The sequence below is a fragment of the Lacerta agilis genome, chromosome 9 (genome assembly GCF_009819535.1).
Source record: "Lacerta agilis isolate rLacAgi1 chromosome 9, rLacAgi1.pri, whole genome shotgun sequence".
NCBI classification, from domain to species: Eukaryota; Metazoa; Chordata; class Lepidosauria; order Squamata; family Lacertidae; genus Lacerta; species Lacerta agilis.
In genome coordinates this window covers 36,775,489-36,791,331 of record NC_046320.1, presented here as the reverse complement: position 1 = coordinate 36,791,331, position 15,843 = coordinate 36,775,489, and the positions used below count along the sequence as shown (strand labels likewise).

At 36.8% G+C, this 15,843-nt stretch overlaps 1 protein-coding gene across 5 annotated transcripts in view; it reads right to left on the bottom strand.

Annotated features, from left to right (window-relative positions):
- Nucleotides 1-15,843, bottom strand: part of LRBA (LPS responsive beige-like anchor protein) — a 321,418-nt gene that overhangs the window by 53,045 nt on the left and 252,530 nt on the right. The gene's annotated exons all lie outside the window — the stretch shown is intronic.

Here is a 15,843-nt window from a genome sequence, read left to right as displayed (position 1 = left end):
AACCATAACAGTTTTATTAACAGGGCTCTATAGAGTTTCCTGCAATGACTCTAAGCAAAGCCTGCAGCAGAGCTCCTAGTGCAAAGGAAGAAAAGCAAAGGGGGGAGTTAGGGTTGTGTTTATGGGGACAGTGCACAGTTACCATAATTCACTGTGCATGAATACAACACACAGCTGAGTCTAATAGCGATGGATATAATGAGAGAGTATAGCATAGATGCTATACAACTATGTATGTTTTTGTACACACATTGCTGCTTTCAATTTTCCCTATCCCCATCTTTACCACAGAGAAAACGTATGTTTGCAAGACCTATTTAGTCTAATACTTTAGTAACTGTCCAATTTATTATTTGCATTTAGAAACTGCTAATCACTTTCAATGTCTGAAAACTGTCCACTAGACAGCAGAATGAATGGTTTAAATATGCTTTGATGACTTTACATTAATATGAGATCCCAAACCACCATTAGCATCAGCTCAGCTTCTTTATTAAGAATGCACATGCCTGTTTCTATTATTATTATTCATTTAATAGTCCTGTCTATTAAAAGTGCTTTACAAAACCTGTTTTCAGCCATTTGTGAATCTCCTGCTAAATCTCATTTTACAGATGGGGAACTGAGCCTGAGAGTGACTTGATCAAGGCAGCCTAGGGAATGATGGCTAAGAGAAGTTTTAATCCCAGGTGTCTCATATCCAAATACTACCCCTGCTTCTGCGCCTTGCTGGCTCTGGTATAGTGCAAGACAATCTACTTCATTTCTACTTGCCAACAAATTTCTATCAACATTTGTACAACTCTCACCACAATGTAGAGAATCTCCTATATACATATGTGTGCATGTGCAATATAAATTATCAGAGCATTCCAAGTTCTTTATACATTTCATTGCAGGGGAGTCCTGGAAACCAGGGAACATAAATCAGGCCTATCTAGTTAATAGTATAGAAAACTTTATGGAATAATGCAAAACATCAAAACTATCAAACTGAAGTCTCTGGAAGTCCTTGAATAAGTCATGGTGTAAAGCTTTGTATAATCGGCAAATGTCCAATTCTCATTCCAACTCTGAACTCTGCTGAACAGTGTTTCCAGATAGCAACTACTGTTTCGTTCAGTTCTTCATCAGCCAATTAGTTCAACAAACACTCGTAAGTAGAAAGATGTGTAATTTCTTCATTAACCAATCTTTTTTTGAACTGATATAATATACATGAGAATGAAAAATACTCTGGAACAGTGCTCATACGATTAGAATTGGACATTTGCCGATTATACAAAGCTTTACAAGCTTGATCTCCGCCGGGTAAAGTCTGGCACTGTGACTTATTCAAGGACTTCCAGAGACTTCAGTTTGATAGTTTTGATGTTTTGCATTATTCCATAAAGTTTTCTATACTGTAATTGTTTCTGGCCACCGTGTTGCTTTCGATATTGCTGAGTCACATTTTGCAACACAGGGGTTTGTTTGTTTACTCTATCTAGTTAATAGTCAGATATGCTCCAGTGTGTAACAGCAAGTTGAATGGAGCTGCCTAGTTGGTGAAATTATTGGGAAACCTTCGTATGAAAGCTTTGGGGATAAATGTATAGAAGCATTCATTCTACAAGAGTGGATAACATACAAGTATGACAGTTTAACGTTATCAAGGCTATAGTTATCAACTACCGGTATATGGCAAACATTTGTCAGTATTTGTTAATAAAAACAGGCCACAGCATATTCTAATGATTATTAGAGTGAAGACACTTAAAATTACTCCAGCATCTTGATGCAAGATCAGCTGTGCAACAATGTATTGTCTTTTGGGGTTAAGAAGTGCAAATGAAACAATGTAAAGAAAAAGGGCATTTTTGTAATTTACACAGATTAAGCAAGGTTTCCTTTTCAAGGAAATGCCTAATTTAAACTGGGAAATTTACTCAAACCCTGAGAAACTAGTCTGCAATGTGCATACAGAAATGATTGGTTAGTTTCATTAACCGATGCCTGAAGAAACATTTAAATTGACACATAAAAACAGCAATTGTCTTAATTTGTGTGGTGCACTTCACACAAAAGCCCTAAATATGTTCAAATTAGAGCAAGCTGCTTGATTGTCGCTGCAATCTCATGTCATGTTAATGCATGACAAACATTAAACCATACACTTAAATGGCAATTTATATCATTTAAATGTTTACTGCCTGAGCAACTCATCACTCATTTAAATGTGATTTTCTGACAGCTAATTTCAGTTAATTTTCCTCTATTCACTTAATTAGAACTTTCAATCAAGAAAAGGCCTATCCATATCTTCATGTTCATATCATTTTTTTCATTTAGAAGCCCAGTTAGTGGATTGCTAGAAACATCTTTTATAATGGATGACTAGACAGTATATCAAGTCACTCTTCTCTTCCACCCAGCCACCAAAAAACGACCATATGGGAAAATTTTCCAATACACATGCCTACCAGGAAAGCTGCCCTTATTTATGAAAGCAATACTCTGGCTCGTACAAAACCTTTCCAAAACACACATGCACAATTAAAACAATAAAAAACAACTGATCCAATTAAATATTAATGATTTCAAAATTGTTTAATAAGTTAAAAACTGTGAGAATTATCACAAGTGTCTCCATATCAGTATACTCTGTGCTATAAAGTCCCATAAGGCTCAGCAAATGACAATCGTGTGAATTAAATTTTTATTGCTTTCTTTCTAGAAACATTCAATTTCTCTTACAGCTACTTCTTCTAAAATAAAAAGAAGAAATGGGAAGATATATTTACAGCCAAAATGAACATGCATATGGCTTCCTGCACACTAAAACCCTTGATTATATACCAATATACATTAAACTATTGTGGGAGAAATACATAAATTCAATGAGGCTGAATAATTATTCTGATATCTTTCTGCAGTCATGTCAAATTACTTTAGTAAACCTTTAGAAGCAAAGTAAAACAACCCCACTGGCTCAGAACATGTACATAGTAGAGTGTTGGTGATTTATTTAATATTTTGCCTAACAAAGTTAGCATAAATGGGTGCTTTGAGTCTAAATATACTCACTGCAATCCTATACACGTGTACTGAAAAAGAAGTCCTATTTAGTTCCATGCATCTTATTATTAGGTGGGTATAGGATTGCAGTCTATGTCTACAAGAGTAAGAAAATAAGATAGCCCTGAAATTTAATTGTAATTTACCTTTCAAGGTATTTCTAACACATTTGCCATTGTGTATAAATGTGATGGTTAATTTCCCCCATGCAATTGTGATACCTAAACGTAAAGTGACTGAATTAGCAATATTCAAAACTACGATATATATGGTCAGAGACCTTTTGTAAATTGTTGTAAATAAGGTAACAAATTGTGGAAGCAGATAAGAATTTAGGACAAATGGGAAAATATTTAAAAGCAGGATAGTGGCTATTACAACCTAGATATAATATAAATCCCAGATAGGCATTAGACATTGCCTTATAAAACAAACTGAATGTCAAATATGCAGTCTATAATGCTTGTGTGTGTAAAAATCTTATGTACAGCAAATTCTCTCTGTTTCTCTCTCAAACTATGGAGTTCAGTTTATTCATTTAAGATCACTCAAAGCTTCCAAGGCAGACATTGCTCATTAAAGCTACAGTTAAATACGGTGTGCAACTAGGGGATACTAAACTCCTTTCCCATCGCTGCTCTTAAACCCTAACCAATCAATTGTTAGTGCTCCCAAAGCAGACAGGATGCATCATTTACACCCTATATATGCTCTGAGAAAATTTCGTGAAAAAGAAAATCCACTAAAACACCCAACACAGTACTATTATATTCTGCTCTATTGAGTTATTGTAAAATAAATCAGAGGCTAATGCCCAATTGTTAAGGATCAAATAAGACCACGAGAGGACTGCCATGGAAAGCCACACACAAATTGTCAATTTAGTCCTGTGGGACTCATATAAGCCTTGACAAACTGTCTTGGGGCTGATATCTATTTTTTTAATGAGATCTATTAGACCAAGACTAAAACACTTGAGATATGCTAAAAAGTACAATATACAGATGTCAAACACAAACACCTATTAGTAACTTTCATTTATCCAGTCACAAAGCAGATATGCTCCAGGATTCCCTTAATATCAAAGCTAAGATGCTGCAAAGGTGAAGTCCCAATTGCTCATAAATATTCTAAGTGCAATTCTAAGGCACTATTAAAGTACACTACTCAGATTCAAGAAAATAGGTACTGTATATTAATAGACTTGGTCTTTTGTTTTGAAGAAAAAGTAAAATATTGTAATATAAGTAGATCTTTCATATATTTAAACAGCATTAGGGTTTAATAAAGGATGATAAATCATGTCTTGCTTGAAATTTAGCTTTTGTAGCATTAGTACTTTAATATCAACAAAATGCATGTGTGTGTATAAATATATGCTTTGTCTCTTACCGCATGCATACTCTCTCACACATTTTAAATCACCTTAAGACAATAGTTTTGGGATATTTATCATAGCTCTTTTTTAGTAAAACACAGACTTACCTTGTTTCCTGGAATGAATTAAACAAGCTGATATCATATATAAAATATTAAAAACAGGGCACTTTCTGTACTGTACATAGTCCAGCAGAATCGAATGACTGTCAATAAAATTCATCATGTGTGTCTATGAGGTGGTCTATATAAATACAGTATTTTGGTGGGATTTATGTTCTTGCAATTTTTCACACCCAAAATTGTAAGATAAGGCTGTTACCATTTCAGAGTTCTTAGGAAGTAGTTTTTCAATATATAAAATGTATATATTTCCTAAAGACCTGAGCTAAAATAACATTATACAAAAAACAGAGTGTTCAGGAAAAAAACCCCAGAAAAACAGTAACTAGTTTCAAGACTTAAAATTCTGTTCTTTCATTTCAAACGCACATCCCTTTTCTTAAGGACTACATAAATTTGACGATCACATTATACTATGGGCAACAAACAAAATTTTAAAATCAAGCAGTCTGTTATGTTTGCATGTGCTGGATTTCAAACACTAGCAGTAATGTTTCCTTAACACTGATGTATGACCTTTCTAATTTACAACGATGAAGGCTGTTTTTTTCGGCCTAATTAGAACCATTTCAAATTTTCCTGTTAAATATATGATAAAAAGTCCTTTCAACTAAAAAAAAAATTCTGGAGTTTCTTTTCCATGTCAGCTTTGTTCCAATCAAAATATGCTTTGAATTAAATGATTTTGATTGAATATGTGGATCACATTCCCTTGTAAGATTTAAATTCCGAAAAGGAAAAGTTTAGACTGTTCAAACAAAGCAAGAGCAGCCACTTTGCAGAAAGCTATTCACGTTTACGAAGACTGACAAATTGTTTGTGTGCACCAATAGGTCTAGTCTCTTCAATAGTTACCAGATTTCCTCCCTTCTTAATAAGAAATTAACTCTTAAAATACTGGCTTTGTTTTGGACATGTAGAAGCAAATATGCAAGAGGGGACTATATAAAGAAAAAGACAACACAGACACATTAATGACAGCAGCTTCCTACCTGTTACATTTAAATGAATTTGTCCAATAAAATAAATGGTATTTGCTAACATTTGTTTTGTTTTGTTTTGTTTCTAATTTATTCCTGATATAAACCATCACTTGCAGTAACAGCCTAGGTGGTGAATAGTATGCCTCGTAGAGCAGTGTTTTTCAACCACTGTTCCGCGGCACACTAGTGTGCCGCGAGATGTTGCCTGGTGTGCCGTGGGAAAAATTGAAAAATTACTTTATATATAGTCAATATAGGCACAGAGTTAATTTTTTTAACATTTTCTAATGGTGGTGTGCCTCGTGATTTTTTTCATGAAACAAGTGTGCCTTTGCCCAAAAAAGGTTGAAAAACACTGTCGTAGAGTATAGACATTTTATCAGACTATTTTGGTGTTCTTTAAATATACAGTGTGGTGTGTTTCTATACATATAGTGACTATTCAGTTGACGTTACAGGTAGGTAGCCATGTTGGTCTGCCATAGTCGAAACAAAACAAAAAAAAATTCCTTCCAGTAGCACCTTAGAGACCAACTAAGTTTGTTATTGGTATGAGTTTTCGTGTATCTGAAGAAGTGTGCATGCACACGAAAGCTCATACCAATAACAAACTTAGTTGGTCTCTAAGGTGCTACTGGAAGGAAAACAATTTATTTTATTCAGTTGACATTAGCATTCTATGTAGTTATTTTTCTTTATTCCTAAAAACCCGAGGGATGAGGAATAGTACAATGGGGAAGCATAAGAACAGAAACATTATGGAACATGTTGGACTATTCATTATTTAGAAAGCAAGTATGCACATATATAATGCTAAGGAAAGTATTTAAATCAGACTTCCACCAAAAGGTTCATTGCATTCTGATGCTATTTACTAAGGAGTCAATCGTCCCTTGAACAGAAGGGAAAGTATAAAGACTAAAATGCTTTGCTTGTGTTTACTTATTGTAGAAAGCACTAGCCTGCATATCAAAAGAGAATAGCCTGCACATTTGTAAACAGGATAAAAACTGCCACACACTCTGTACCATGACTGGACATCTACTCAAATGAAGCAAAATGTCCACACTAGAGCCTAAAAAGTTCTGCCCTGTACTCATCGCAGATCATTCTCACAAAACCTTTACCACTCTCATCAATGGATCCTACCCCACCCCCTTTGTTTGCTAACATCTCAGTTTCTGAATTCTCCTACCTGGTCCAAATGCCTATTTTATTTCTCTGATTTAATGGGAAGGGACCTTAGCTCAGTGTTAGTGCATATCCAAATATGCTCAGATTCAGTAACTAACATTTCCAGTTAAAGACTCCTGCCGGAGAGGCTTGGGGAGGCTCTGCCAGTCCCAGTAAACAATAGTAGACAAGCCAGTTCAGTGGTCTGACTGTATGACACCTATGTGTGCCCACACAATCCTGATGTTAACAAGGCAACTTTCCAACAAGTTTCCCTTACTTGCTGCCATCCAGATATTTTGGACTACAACTCCCAGCATCTCTGCACAGTGTCCATACTGGTTGAGGCTGATGGGAATTATAATCCACAAATCTGGAAGGTGTCAGGTTGGGAAAGACTGATTTATGTAGCAAATTTCCCATGCTAAAAATACTTTAAATGCATCCTCAGCAACCTTTACAAAATCCTGGAAGGTAGGCCAGTATTATCTTTAAAAATCTAACCTATAAAGCCAAGCTTTGATACTGATCATTTGGGAATGTACTGCAATGTGCAGCAAATAAATGAACAAGTCTATACCTGTCATGTACTATGTCCTGGATAAACTCTGGGTAGCTCTATCAATAATAATATTTTTAAAGCAATAGAATATAATTCCCAATATACTGGTAATCTAGAACAGTGCTTTTTTGTTTTTGTTTTTGTTTTTTAAAAAGGAGCCAGCAAAAAAAAGAAGAAGTGATGGTACTCTATACAGGTGATTACCATCACAAAAAGCACTGGTCTCGGAATATAATAATACAGAGACAAACAATTGTTTAATATCCTGAATATTTCTTTGTAATTCATAGCTCTGACTTTAAACAGCAGTTTGTATCATCATGAAAGCATTAGGAACATTTACAAACTTGATTTCAGCATCCATAGTGAAAATTAACCAAGCACACAGTAACATAAACTAATAAAAACTGTTAGGCTCGATCTAAATATGCCCTAAGAAAATGCACATTGTTCCTTGCAGATAGAATTGAATGAGTTTGATCTGCAAGGAACAATCATTTCTGCAAAAATCCCATCAATTTATTTTACTGTCATCCATGTGTTGGCCCACTCAAGGGTTGACCTTAAGTGGTTCACCCACCACTCATTTTCTCCCCAACTGATGTGTATCTTGCTTTCTGATACTGTCCTCACTCTTCATTCTTTCCTGAGAGAAATGTGGTTCAACTCTCAACTCCCCACCCCCAGGACCACACTCTGGGTCTTCGAGCCAAATGTTTCAGTACAGCAATACTGCTGATGGCCGCTTCCCTCTGCCCATCCTGATATATCATGAATATATGATATATTACTTATTGTTACAGATGAGTTAACAAATACGCCAGCTAAAATCTGTCTCGATGCAAAGTGATGCCATGGTTTAATTCAAAGCCTCTGTATACAGCTGTATAGCAATTAGGACTACAGGGTACCAGGCAGTATAGGATGCTGGAAGCTCCAGGTTCTATCCATTTTATAAATGACTTTCATATCATGATTTTAATCACCACCACCACCACCACCACCACCCCGAGAATGTAAAACGGGCCAGCTCAGATCCATCTATTAGGCTTCACTTCAGTTACAAAACTTTTACTGGCTTGAAACAAAACTGGAGACCTTTCAAGTCACAGCTGGACCCAAACATATGCATACATTCGGAAATTGTACAAAGTCCCTGATTGGAATGAAGTAGTCCAGTGAGTAAGGAAGATGACTGTGCTGTCAGCTACATGTTGATGCCAATCAGCGAAAAGCAGAAAAACATCTGTCCCAATCACAATTGTGTAAAAGAGCTGCAAATCAAGAAATACGGGTGTTTTTGCCTTAGCAAGCAAAGCAAAAAGCCAGCTAAATAACATCTCCTCGCGCTGCTATGTCTTGATATGAGTGAAAAGCAGACAGTAAGGCAAGAGTTAATTGGAAGGGAGGAGTGTTGTCTGGGGAGGGAGGCTAACAGAGAGTTAATCAGGGATCACATCCAGAGCCAGGCATGGATAAGCCTCACTAATGAGGCTCAAGTACCCTGCAGTGGCTTTCAAACCTAACTGGCTTCAAACGATGCCACCCCATGACAGAATGCAGCTAGCCATACGAAGAGAGTGATTAGAATAAATGACTACAGTAATTAACTTTGATTTGAAGCCACCTGACTGGAAAGAGAAGCTAGGAGCTGTTTAGCTGAACTCTTCCTTGTAGAAAGGGGAAGCTTTCCTTTACTCTTGTGTTTGTGTGTGTTAGGAGAGCTTTTTTCTTTCAAATAGGTATTGGGTGGCACTAATGAAAAGCAGCTTTCATTCAAGGACCTCCTCATTCATTCTGAAAGGAGGGGAGAAGAAAAGCTTCAAAGGAGAACTAATTTACCTCACCCCAATCACCTTTGGGAGTTTAGAGTTTGCATTGCCACTACTACCACTGTACATATATATTTCTCAAGGATCGCGCTAAGAAAAATTTCCGCTTAACCAGATTCTGGAAACTTTAGTAATTATATACACAATAGCCTAAATTTTACACAAAAGCAAAAGACTTGAGATGGGGGGGGGGGGTTATATAGCTTTCAGACCGGCTTCATTAAAACAAAAATTCTTTTCTGAGGAAATGTTTTTGGTGATAGCACTTTTCGTGGCATTGTAAAATGAACACACACACACACATGTATATGTATATGTATTTGAAGCTAGGTTCACTGTTGCCCAGTGCTCTGAAGCTGCACATGCAACATCTTAACCCACTTCATCACAACCTGCTGTTTTACAAGTAATTATCAAGCATCGTACCAGTGTTGCCCTATAATTGCTGACTAAACGTTTACCACAAAGTTTTGCCAAGTAGCATCTACGGTGTCATAGCCAGAGCAATTCGCCAAACATTTATTCAAAGACTCTGATTTATTTGACAGTTTTACACCTTCAAGGCAGGGTATAATTAAATATTTTGACAGCTAAACAAAAATTGTATAAATTTCAAAGCTGCTTAAATGGCTAGTGTACCTAAAATGAAAATGTTGTGTGGATTAGCCTCATTTCCAAAAATGCCCCCTTAGAAAGTTAAAAAAAAAAAGATTTAATACTATTTTACTCATCAAGGTATGAACGTTTTCATCCTGATTTCAGTTGCGATATTATTCATTCACTTACTCCAAAAATAAAATTGTATATTCAAAATCTCTTTAAAAAATAAAATATTAGGTCGTAGCTATAGGGAAATAAAAGAAGTAAGAACATAGAAGAAAACATTTTGACAGAGATTTCGGGCACAAGCCTTTCCTATCCATTGGCTGAAACCTGGGAAAGCATGTGCTCTGCAACTGAGCTATGTACTCTCCCCGATGTTTCTTCTAGGCTATGGCCATGTGGTCCAACCTATACAGTGAACATTTAAAGATATCTATGGCCAGTATGCATACAATGACAAAGGATACAACACCCTGTTTTAAAGAGACACAATTAAAATGAGCTCAGTAAAACAAATGGTTTAAAGTTAAGACTTGTCCGTTTTCGGGCAATTTTTCTTCAGTCCAGGTCATTATGATATTATGTCTTAAAATGAAATGTTTAATGAATGTATAATTATATAACCATTATTTAAACACTGAGGTCTTTAAGCAAATACACCAAAACACAGATGAAGTGCCTTACTGCGTTGAGGGAAACTGGAATCCAACTAAAGGTAACAATGACCAGTTGTTTATATAAACCTATTGAAATGTTTGGGAGCTAGTTCACATTCTCATGCTATGTTTATATTTCCATTTATCATCCTTCTCCTTAAGAAGAAAGCTAAAAAGGAAGAGCAGCCCAAGAACAAAATCTTGTTTAAACTACGCATGAAGACGTCAGGTAGCTTAATAAATTGAGCCAATGTAGGAATGCCATGTATACATCTAAAAACATTATAGTATTACATCGTTTTCCTTGACCCCTGTCTTCCTCCCCCCACCATTCTCCATCTTATACATTAAACAGCCCACAAAAATTTGTAATTATTTTTCAAGTCCTTTTCTACTGGCATCCAGCTTAAAACTATCCCACAGTAAAAGAATTCCTATAATATTTTTTTTTTAAAAAAAAATAAAAATAAATGATGTGCAATTTGCTTTCAGTGGTTATTAATCAAAGGTCATATCTAATCTTTGTATAAGCTGCTAATTAAAGGTATACCTTGAAGTACTAAAGAGTGCAAAAATAGTAACAGTTTCATATATTGAATGCTAAGAATGCTGAATAAATGTGGGTTCTGCACATGCAATTGTAAATACATCCAGAGTTCAAAAATGTTATTTACTACCAACAAGCTTTCACCATGAGAATTTAATTTAGGAACTGCAGTAAATTTCAAAATATACTTGAACTATTTGTTTTTACTTTCACTAAGATTTTTTAAACTCTCAATAAGATTTTATAAAAATTATGTATTTGGATTTTTCAAAAGTATACAGCAAAACACCATGGTCTCAGAGAAAAACCCATGGAAGAAAGTAGACAGGATGTGAATTTCCTGTCCCTCCCCCTAGCAGACCATTTGCTTCCCACAAAACATCTCCAGAGAGTTGTGAGTACCTGGCTGTTAAGGTGGGCTATGGCACAGGGTGGCAAACTCCCAAAACCAGATAGGGACACTTTCCACAGAGTTTGGCTCCACTTTACCATGCTTGCTACTGTTCATGTGCATGCTTAACACAAACTGTTATCAGGAAGGAATATAAAGTTTACTTTTATCAGGAATGTTGTGTTACTTTTTGAATCTTCATTGCTAACACTGAGGTTGAGATGTGCACCTTTTGTGAATTTTAACTTCACTGAAGTTGTATAAAAGCGCTAAAGAAAACAGCATTGCCAGCTTTAAAGCAAATATTTTAAACAGTTCAGCACATAGTTTATGTCCAAATAAAGTCCACTAATATCATCAACTAACAACCCAGCTGCATTTGCTCATGTAATGTTTCACACATGGAAACCAAGATGCAAGATTACCTCATTTATGGTAACACTCATAAACTACATAGTACACAGTAAACATGTCTGCCCAGCAAATTAAAATATCCCTGGCTTATGTAGCAGCTGAAGCTGTCCAGAACCTGTTTATAATCCAATAGAAACAGATATTTGTCTTTAATTTTAGAAATGAGTAAAATCAAATTCCTTTACTGCTCTGCAGGCTCTGTGCCCCAGACTTACTGCTTTGCAACAAAAGACAGGCACCAATTGCTTTTCAAAGGATACATTATAAACAGTCTTAAAGCAACTTGAACTACAACTTTAAACCAACAGTTCATTTATAATTGGCTAAGAAAGGAAACCGGTTTAAATCATTCTCCTTTGCCAATTTAAATCTGTTAGAGAAAATTCACCTGTGTTAGACAACAAAATTCCTACATTCTTATGAGGTGAACCAAAACATACATTTTTGTTTGATTAGCTTTCAGTCAAATCATGTGACAACCGAATTTATTAGTAGATTTAATGCAAGAGTTTTAATCCTAAAAACTATAGAGGAGTACAGTGAAATTATCCCCCTCCATTATAATAAAAATGGAATTTACTAGTAAATGCCTGCTCTTTTTAATGTTATTAGAACAATCTGGACCCATCATTGCATCTTCTGCAGGTAGCAGGCAGGGTTCTTGAAGCAGAAATGCCACCCAGGAGGGGAACCCCTTCCTGTGCAGATTGCACAAGAACCTGTGTGGAAGGTTCGCTTTCCAGGCCTAGAACTGATTCTAAATAAAACGACAACAAAAATGAAGAAAGAAACTTAACTTGAACTAAAGGGAAGCAGGCACTGGAGTGGGTAGATCCAAAGTTCCTCAACTACCCCTATCCTAAATGTAGAAATTATGTGAGGCTATACCAAACTTCCTGCTTACACCATGAAGAACCAGGAGTCTACTAGTAAGGAGTAACACTGTTCTTTGTGATCTGCCCTCCTGTCAGTAATAGTCAACTAGGATGAACAGTAATAAAATGGAAAAGTCAGAACTGACCACATCAAAATCATTCTGCAAAATCCTCCTGCTGAAGGTTGCTTTGGCAGAGGGTCACTATGGTCAATATTGTGGCTATAGCAGTCCACAACGAGGGAACTGATCTGATTGTGGATGTGCTCTGATCTTAACCAGGTGTGGTTGCCTGGAAATTCAGTATAGCACAGTTGAGGTCAGGTGGACCACGAGGTAGGGGCATGGTAGTCATTAATAAACTACCATCATTATTACCAAAAAACCAATGCATCTGGGAGCTGGATGTGAGAGTTTGTACTTGGTGTTGGGTTACAGACAGGACAGGGATCTTGCTGGCTGTATCACCCATCCCGCTGCTTAGCCACCTTAATTACTGAGCTGGTGGGGGAGGTTTCTGGTGTGATGGTAGAGAACTTGAGGATGTTAGTCTTGGTGAGGATCCAATTCCATGTTGCCTGAGCTGGTTCAGGTCTTGAGGGCCACTATGACAACCATGGGGCAGCTCAATAAATCATGCACCCAACATATAATGCTGATCATACCCTCAATCTGGTTTTCACTATAGAAAGGATTTGGATATGGTTGCCAGGATGTGTGTCTGATTATCAAACTGTTATCCTGGACTGATCACTTCCTAGTGACATTTGGACCAGCTGCAACTGACCCTCCTTGCAGTAGTGAAGTAGTAGTTAGGTTGGTCCACCTCCAGAAACTGGAATTATCTTCCCAATAATTTGTCAAAAACTTTTATTTTCTCATGAGCTTTCTTATATTAGCCTATTTTATCCCCACAGGATTTAATTCTTGGCATTTTATGTCTTAATGCTGCTCTTATAATCCCTATTATGTTTTATTTTCTATTTCTTGAGCTTTTCTGCTTGTTTATTGTTATGACGGCATACTGCATTTGTATTTCTATATTCTATTGTTATGTGGAGTGTGTTTTTTATTGTAGATTATGGAGGAAGTTCCTTATAAAGCAGGGTATACATTTTTAAACAAACAAACAAACAAACAAACAAACATGCCCTGGCAGAATTTCCAGGCAGCATGGTTGAGGTTCTAATCTCACTGTGGAGTGGAAAGATGGGGAGGCCCATTGATTCAATCTCTCCTAAGCACCCTCTCTAAGCCAAAGGGACCCTGAGGCTTTTTCTGAGCTCCAAGTGTTGAAGCAGGCTGGCCAACAGCTAGAGCACAGGTGGCACAAGCCCCAACACAAATTTGACCAAACACAGGTATGAGTGCACAGTTGCGTTTCCCATGTGGTACTGGCAGCAGCAACAAGAACATACTTATTGACCTCCATCGTCAGTGAACTAAACAGCAGAGTTGTAGATTGATTGGTTCAGACCAGGGTCTTGTCATTAACAGACCACTCAACAGCTTGCTGTGAGATATTTGCAAAGCACTTTGAGGGCAAAATCATTCAGATCCATGTCAAACTTGTTTCCACAATTAGTGCAGGTCCATTTGAGGTCCCTGGAGCATCGTCTAGTACGAGTTGTTGTAGCCTAACGATATGGGCCAGAACACTTGACGCTGTGAACTCAACAATGTATCCTCTTGATCCCTGCCCAACGTGGCTGGAAAAATCTAGTAGGAGAAGTTCACCCAGGCATTTGATGGGTGAGATATACTGTCCCTGGCAACCTTTAAATTATTAGCTGTGAGGATATGTGACTGCTTAAAATTGTTTTTATTTTATTTTTTAAAGTATTGTTTTGCTATTTTGTTGTTTGCTGCCCTGGAGTCTTGGGGAAGAAAGGCAGGATGGAAGTTTTAATAATATTTATAATAATAAGCCTATCTATGAGAAGTTGCAAAATGACATCTGATCTAGGAGAAATTTTAGAGGGCTGTCATTTGGATCTTAACTTTCTGGATCCTTTAGACTAGAGGTGCACTCCTCTTTCTACCCAAGAGATGATTACTCAGCTGCAGTCACAGTTCATAGCATATAACAAACTATATAGAGATATATGGCTCACAACCTAAAATTTCTTCCTAAGCATCCTAGCTAATGTTGCCAGGAGAAAGAAATAGAATTGATAACTGATTAGCGCTTCCTTTACTGGGATCACTTAAGAGCTTTGCCTACTGCCATCAAGCTAGGTACTGTCTGGGCTTGCAAGAGCACCTCCTAAAATGGGGTGAGGAAACTGGGGCTCTCCAGATGCTGTTGGTCTTTAACTCCCATCAGCGCAAGCATAGTTAATGGTCAGGGACGATGGAAGTTATAGGTCAATCACAAACTGGGCTTTTAATTCTCAATCCCACCAGTTGCCTGAGCCCTGCATATTAATGTACTATATCTTAAGCTGATCATTTATTCATTGAAAGTGTGCAGTTATTAATCCTGCCCTTGTTTTGACTGCAACAAACAATAAAAAGCCAACTCTTTCTATTTATCTGTAACTTTTGCTCACAGAAACTGGATACACAAAGCAGTACTGAATACATAGATTCTCACAATTATCTTCACAACCATTCTATATATAAAAAAATAAGCCAATCTCATTCCTCCCTGACTAGAACACACATCCATGTCTGCATCATTTGAAGAGAGCTGATGTTTGACATAAATATTCTAGCTGAGTTTTAAAAGTTTGGAAACTTAGACAAGTGTGTGCTGAAAAGATTTTAATACTAGCTAATTTGTGATGGCACACCCACCAGTGTCAGAAAGCCTTGACGTACTCATTATCTTGGAATTCATTTGTTCTGACAATATTTGTGGCTGCTAAAACAACCACATAATGGTCACCTAGTAAGACAGATAAATTGACTGCTTAAGCTTCACAGTAACGTCTCGTTGCCTGTAGCACACTTCCTCCCCTAGACAATTTCGGAGGGTTTGCCCCAACATCCTCCAGCAGTGCCAAAATTCCTCACACAGATAATTTAGATAAAGAGATAGATTCCTGCCCTTTGCTTAAAGGGTCCTCCTTCTCCCTATTCACCCTTCTGATTATGTGCAGTATTTCTTTCCTAACGCAACACCATTAAGTAGAACCCACTGGGAAAACAAAAGTACCTAACTTTTTCACAACAACAGAGTCCTTAAGGTTTATAAATTTTGCTTTGAACTGAGAAACTGAAAATTTCAGTATCTACAAACTTTATGA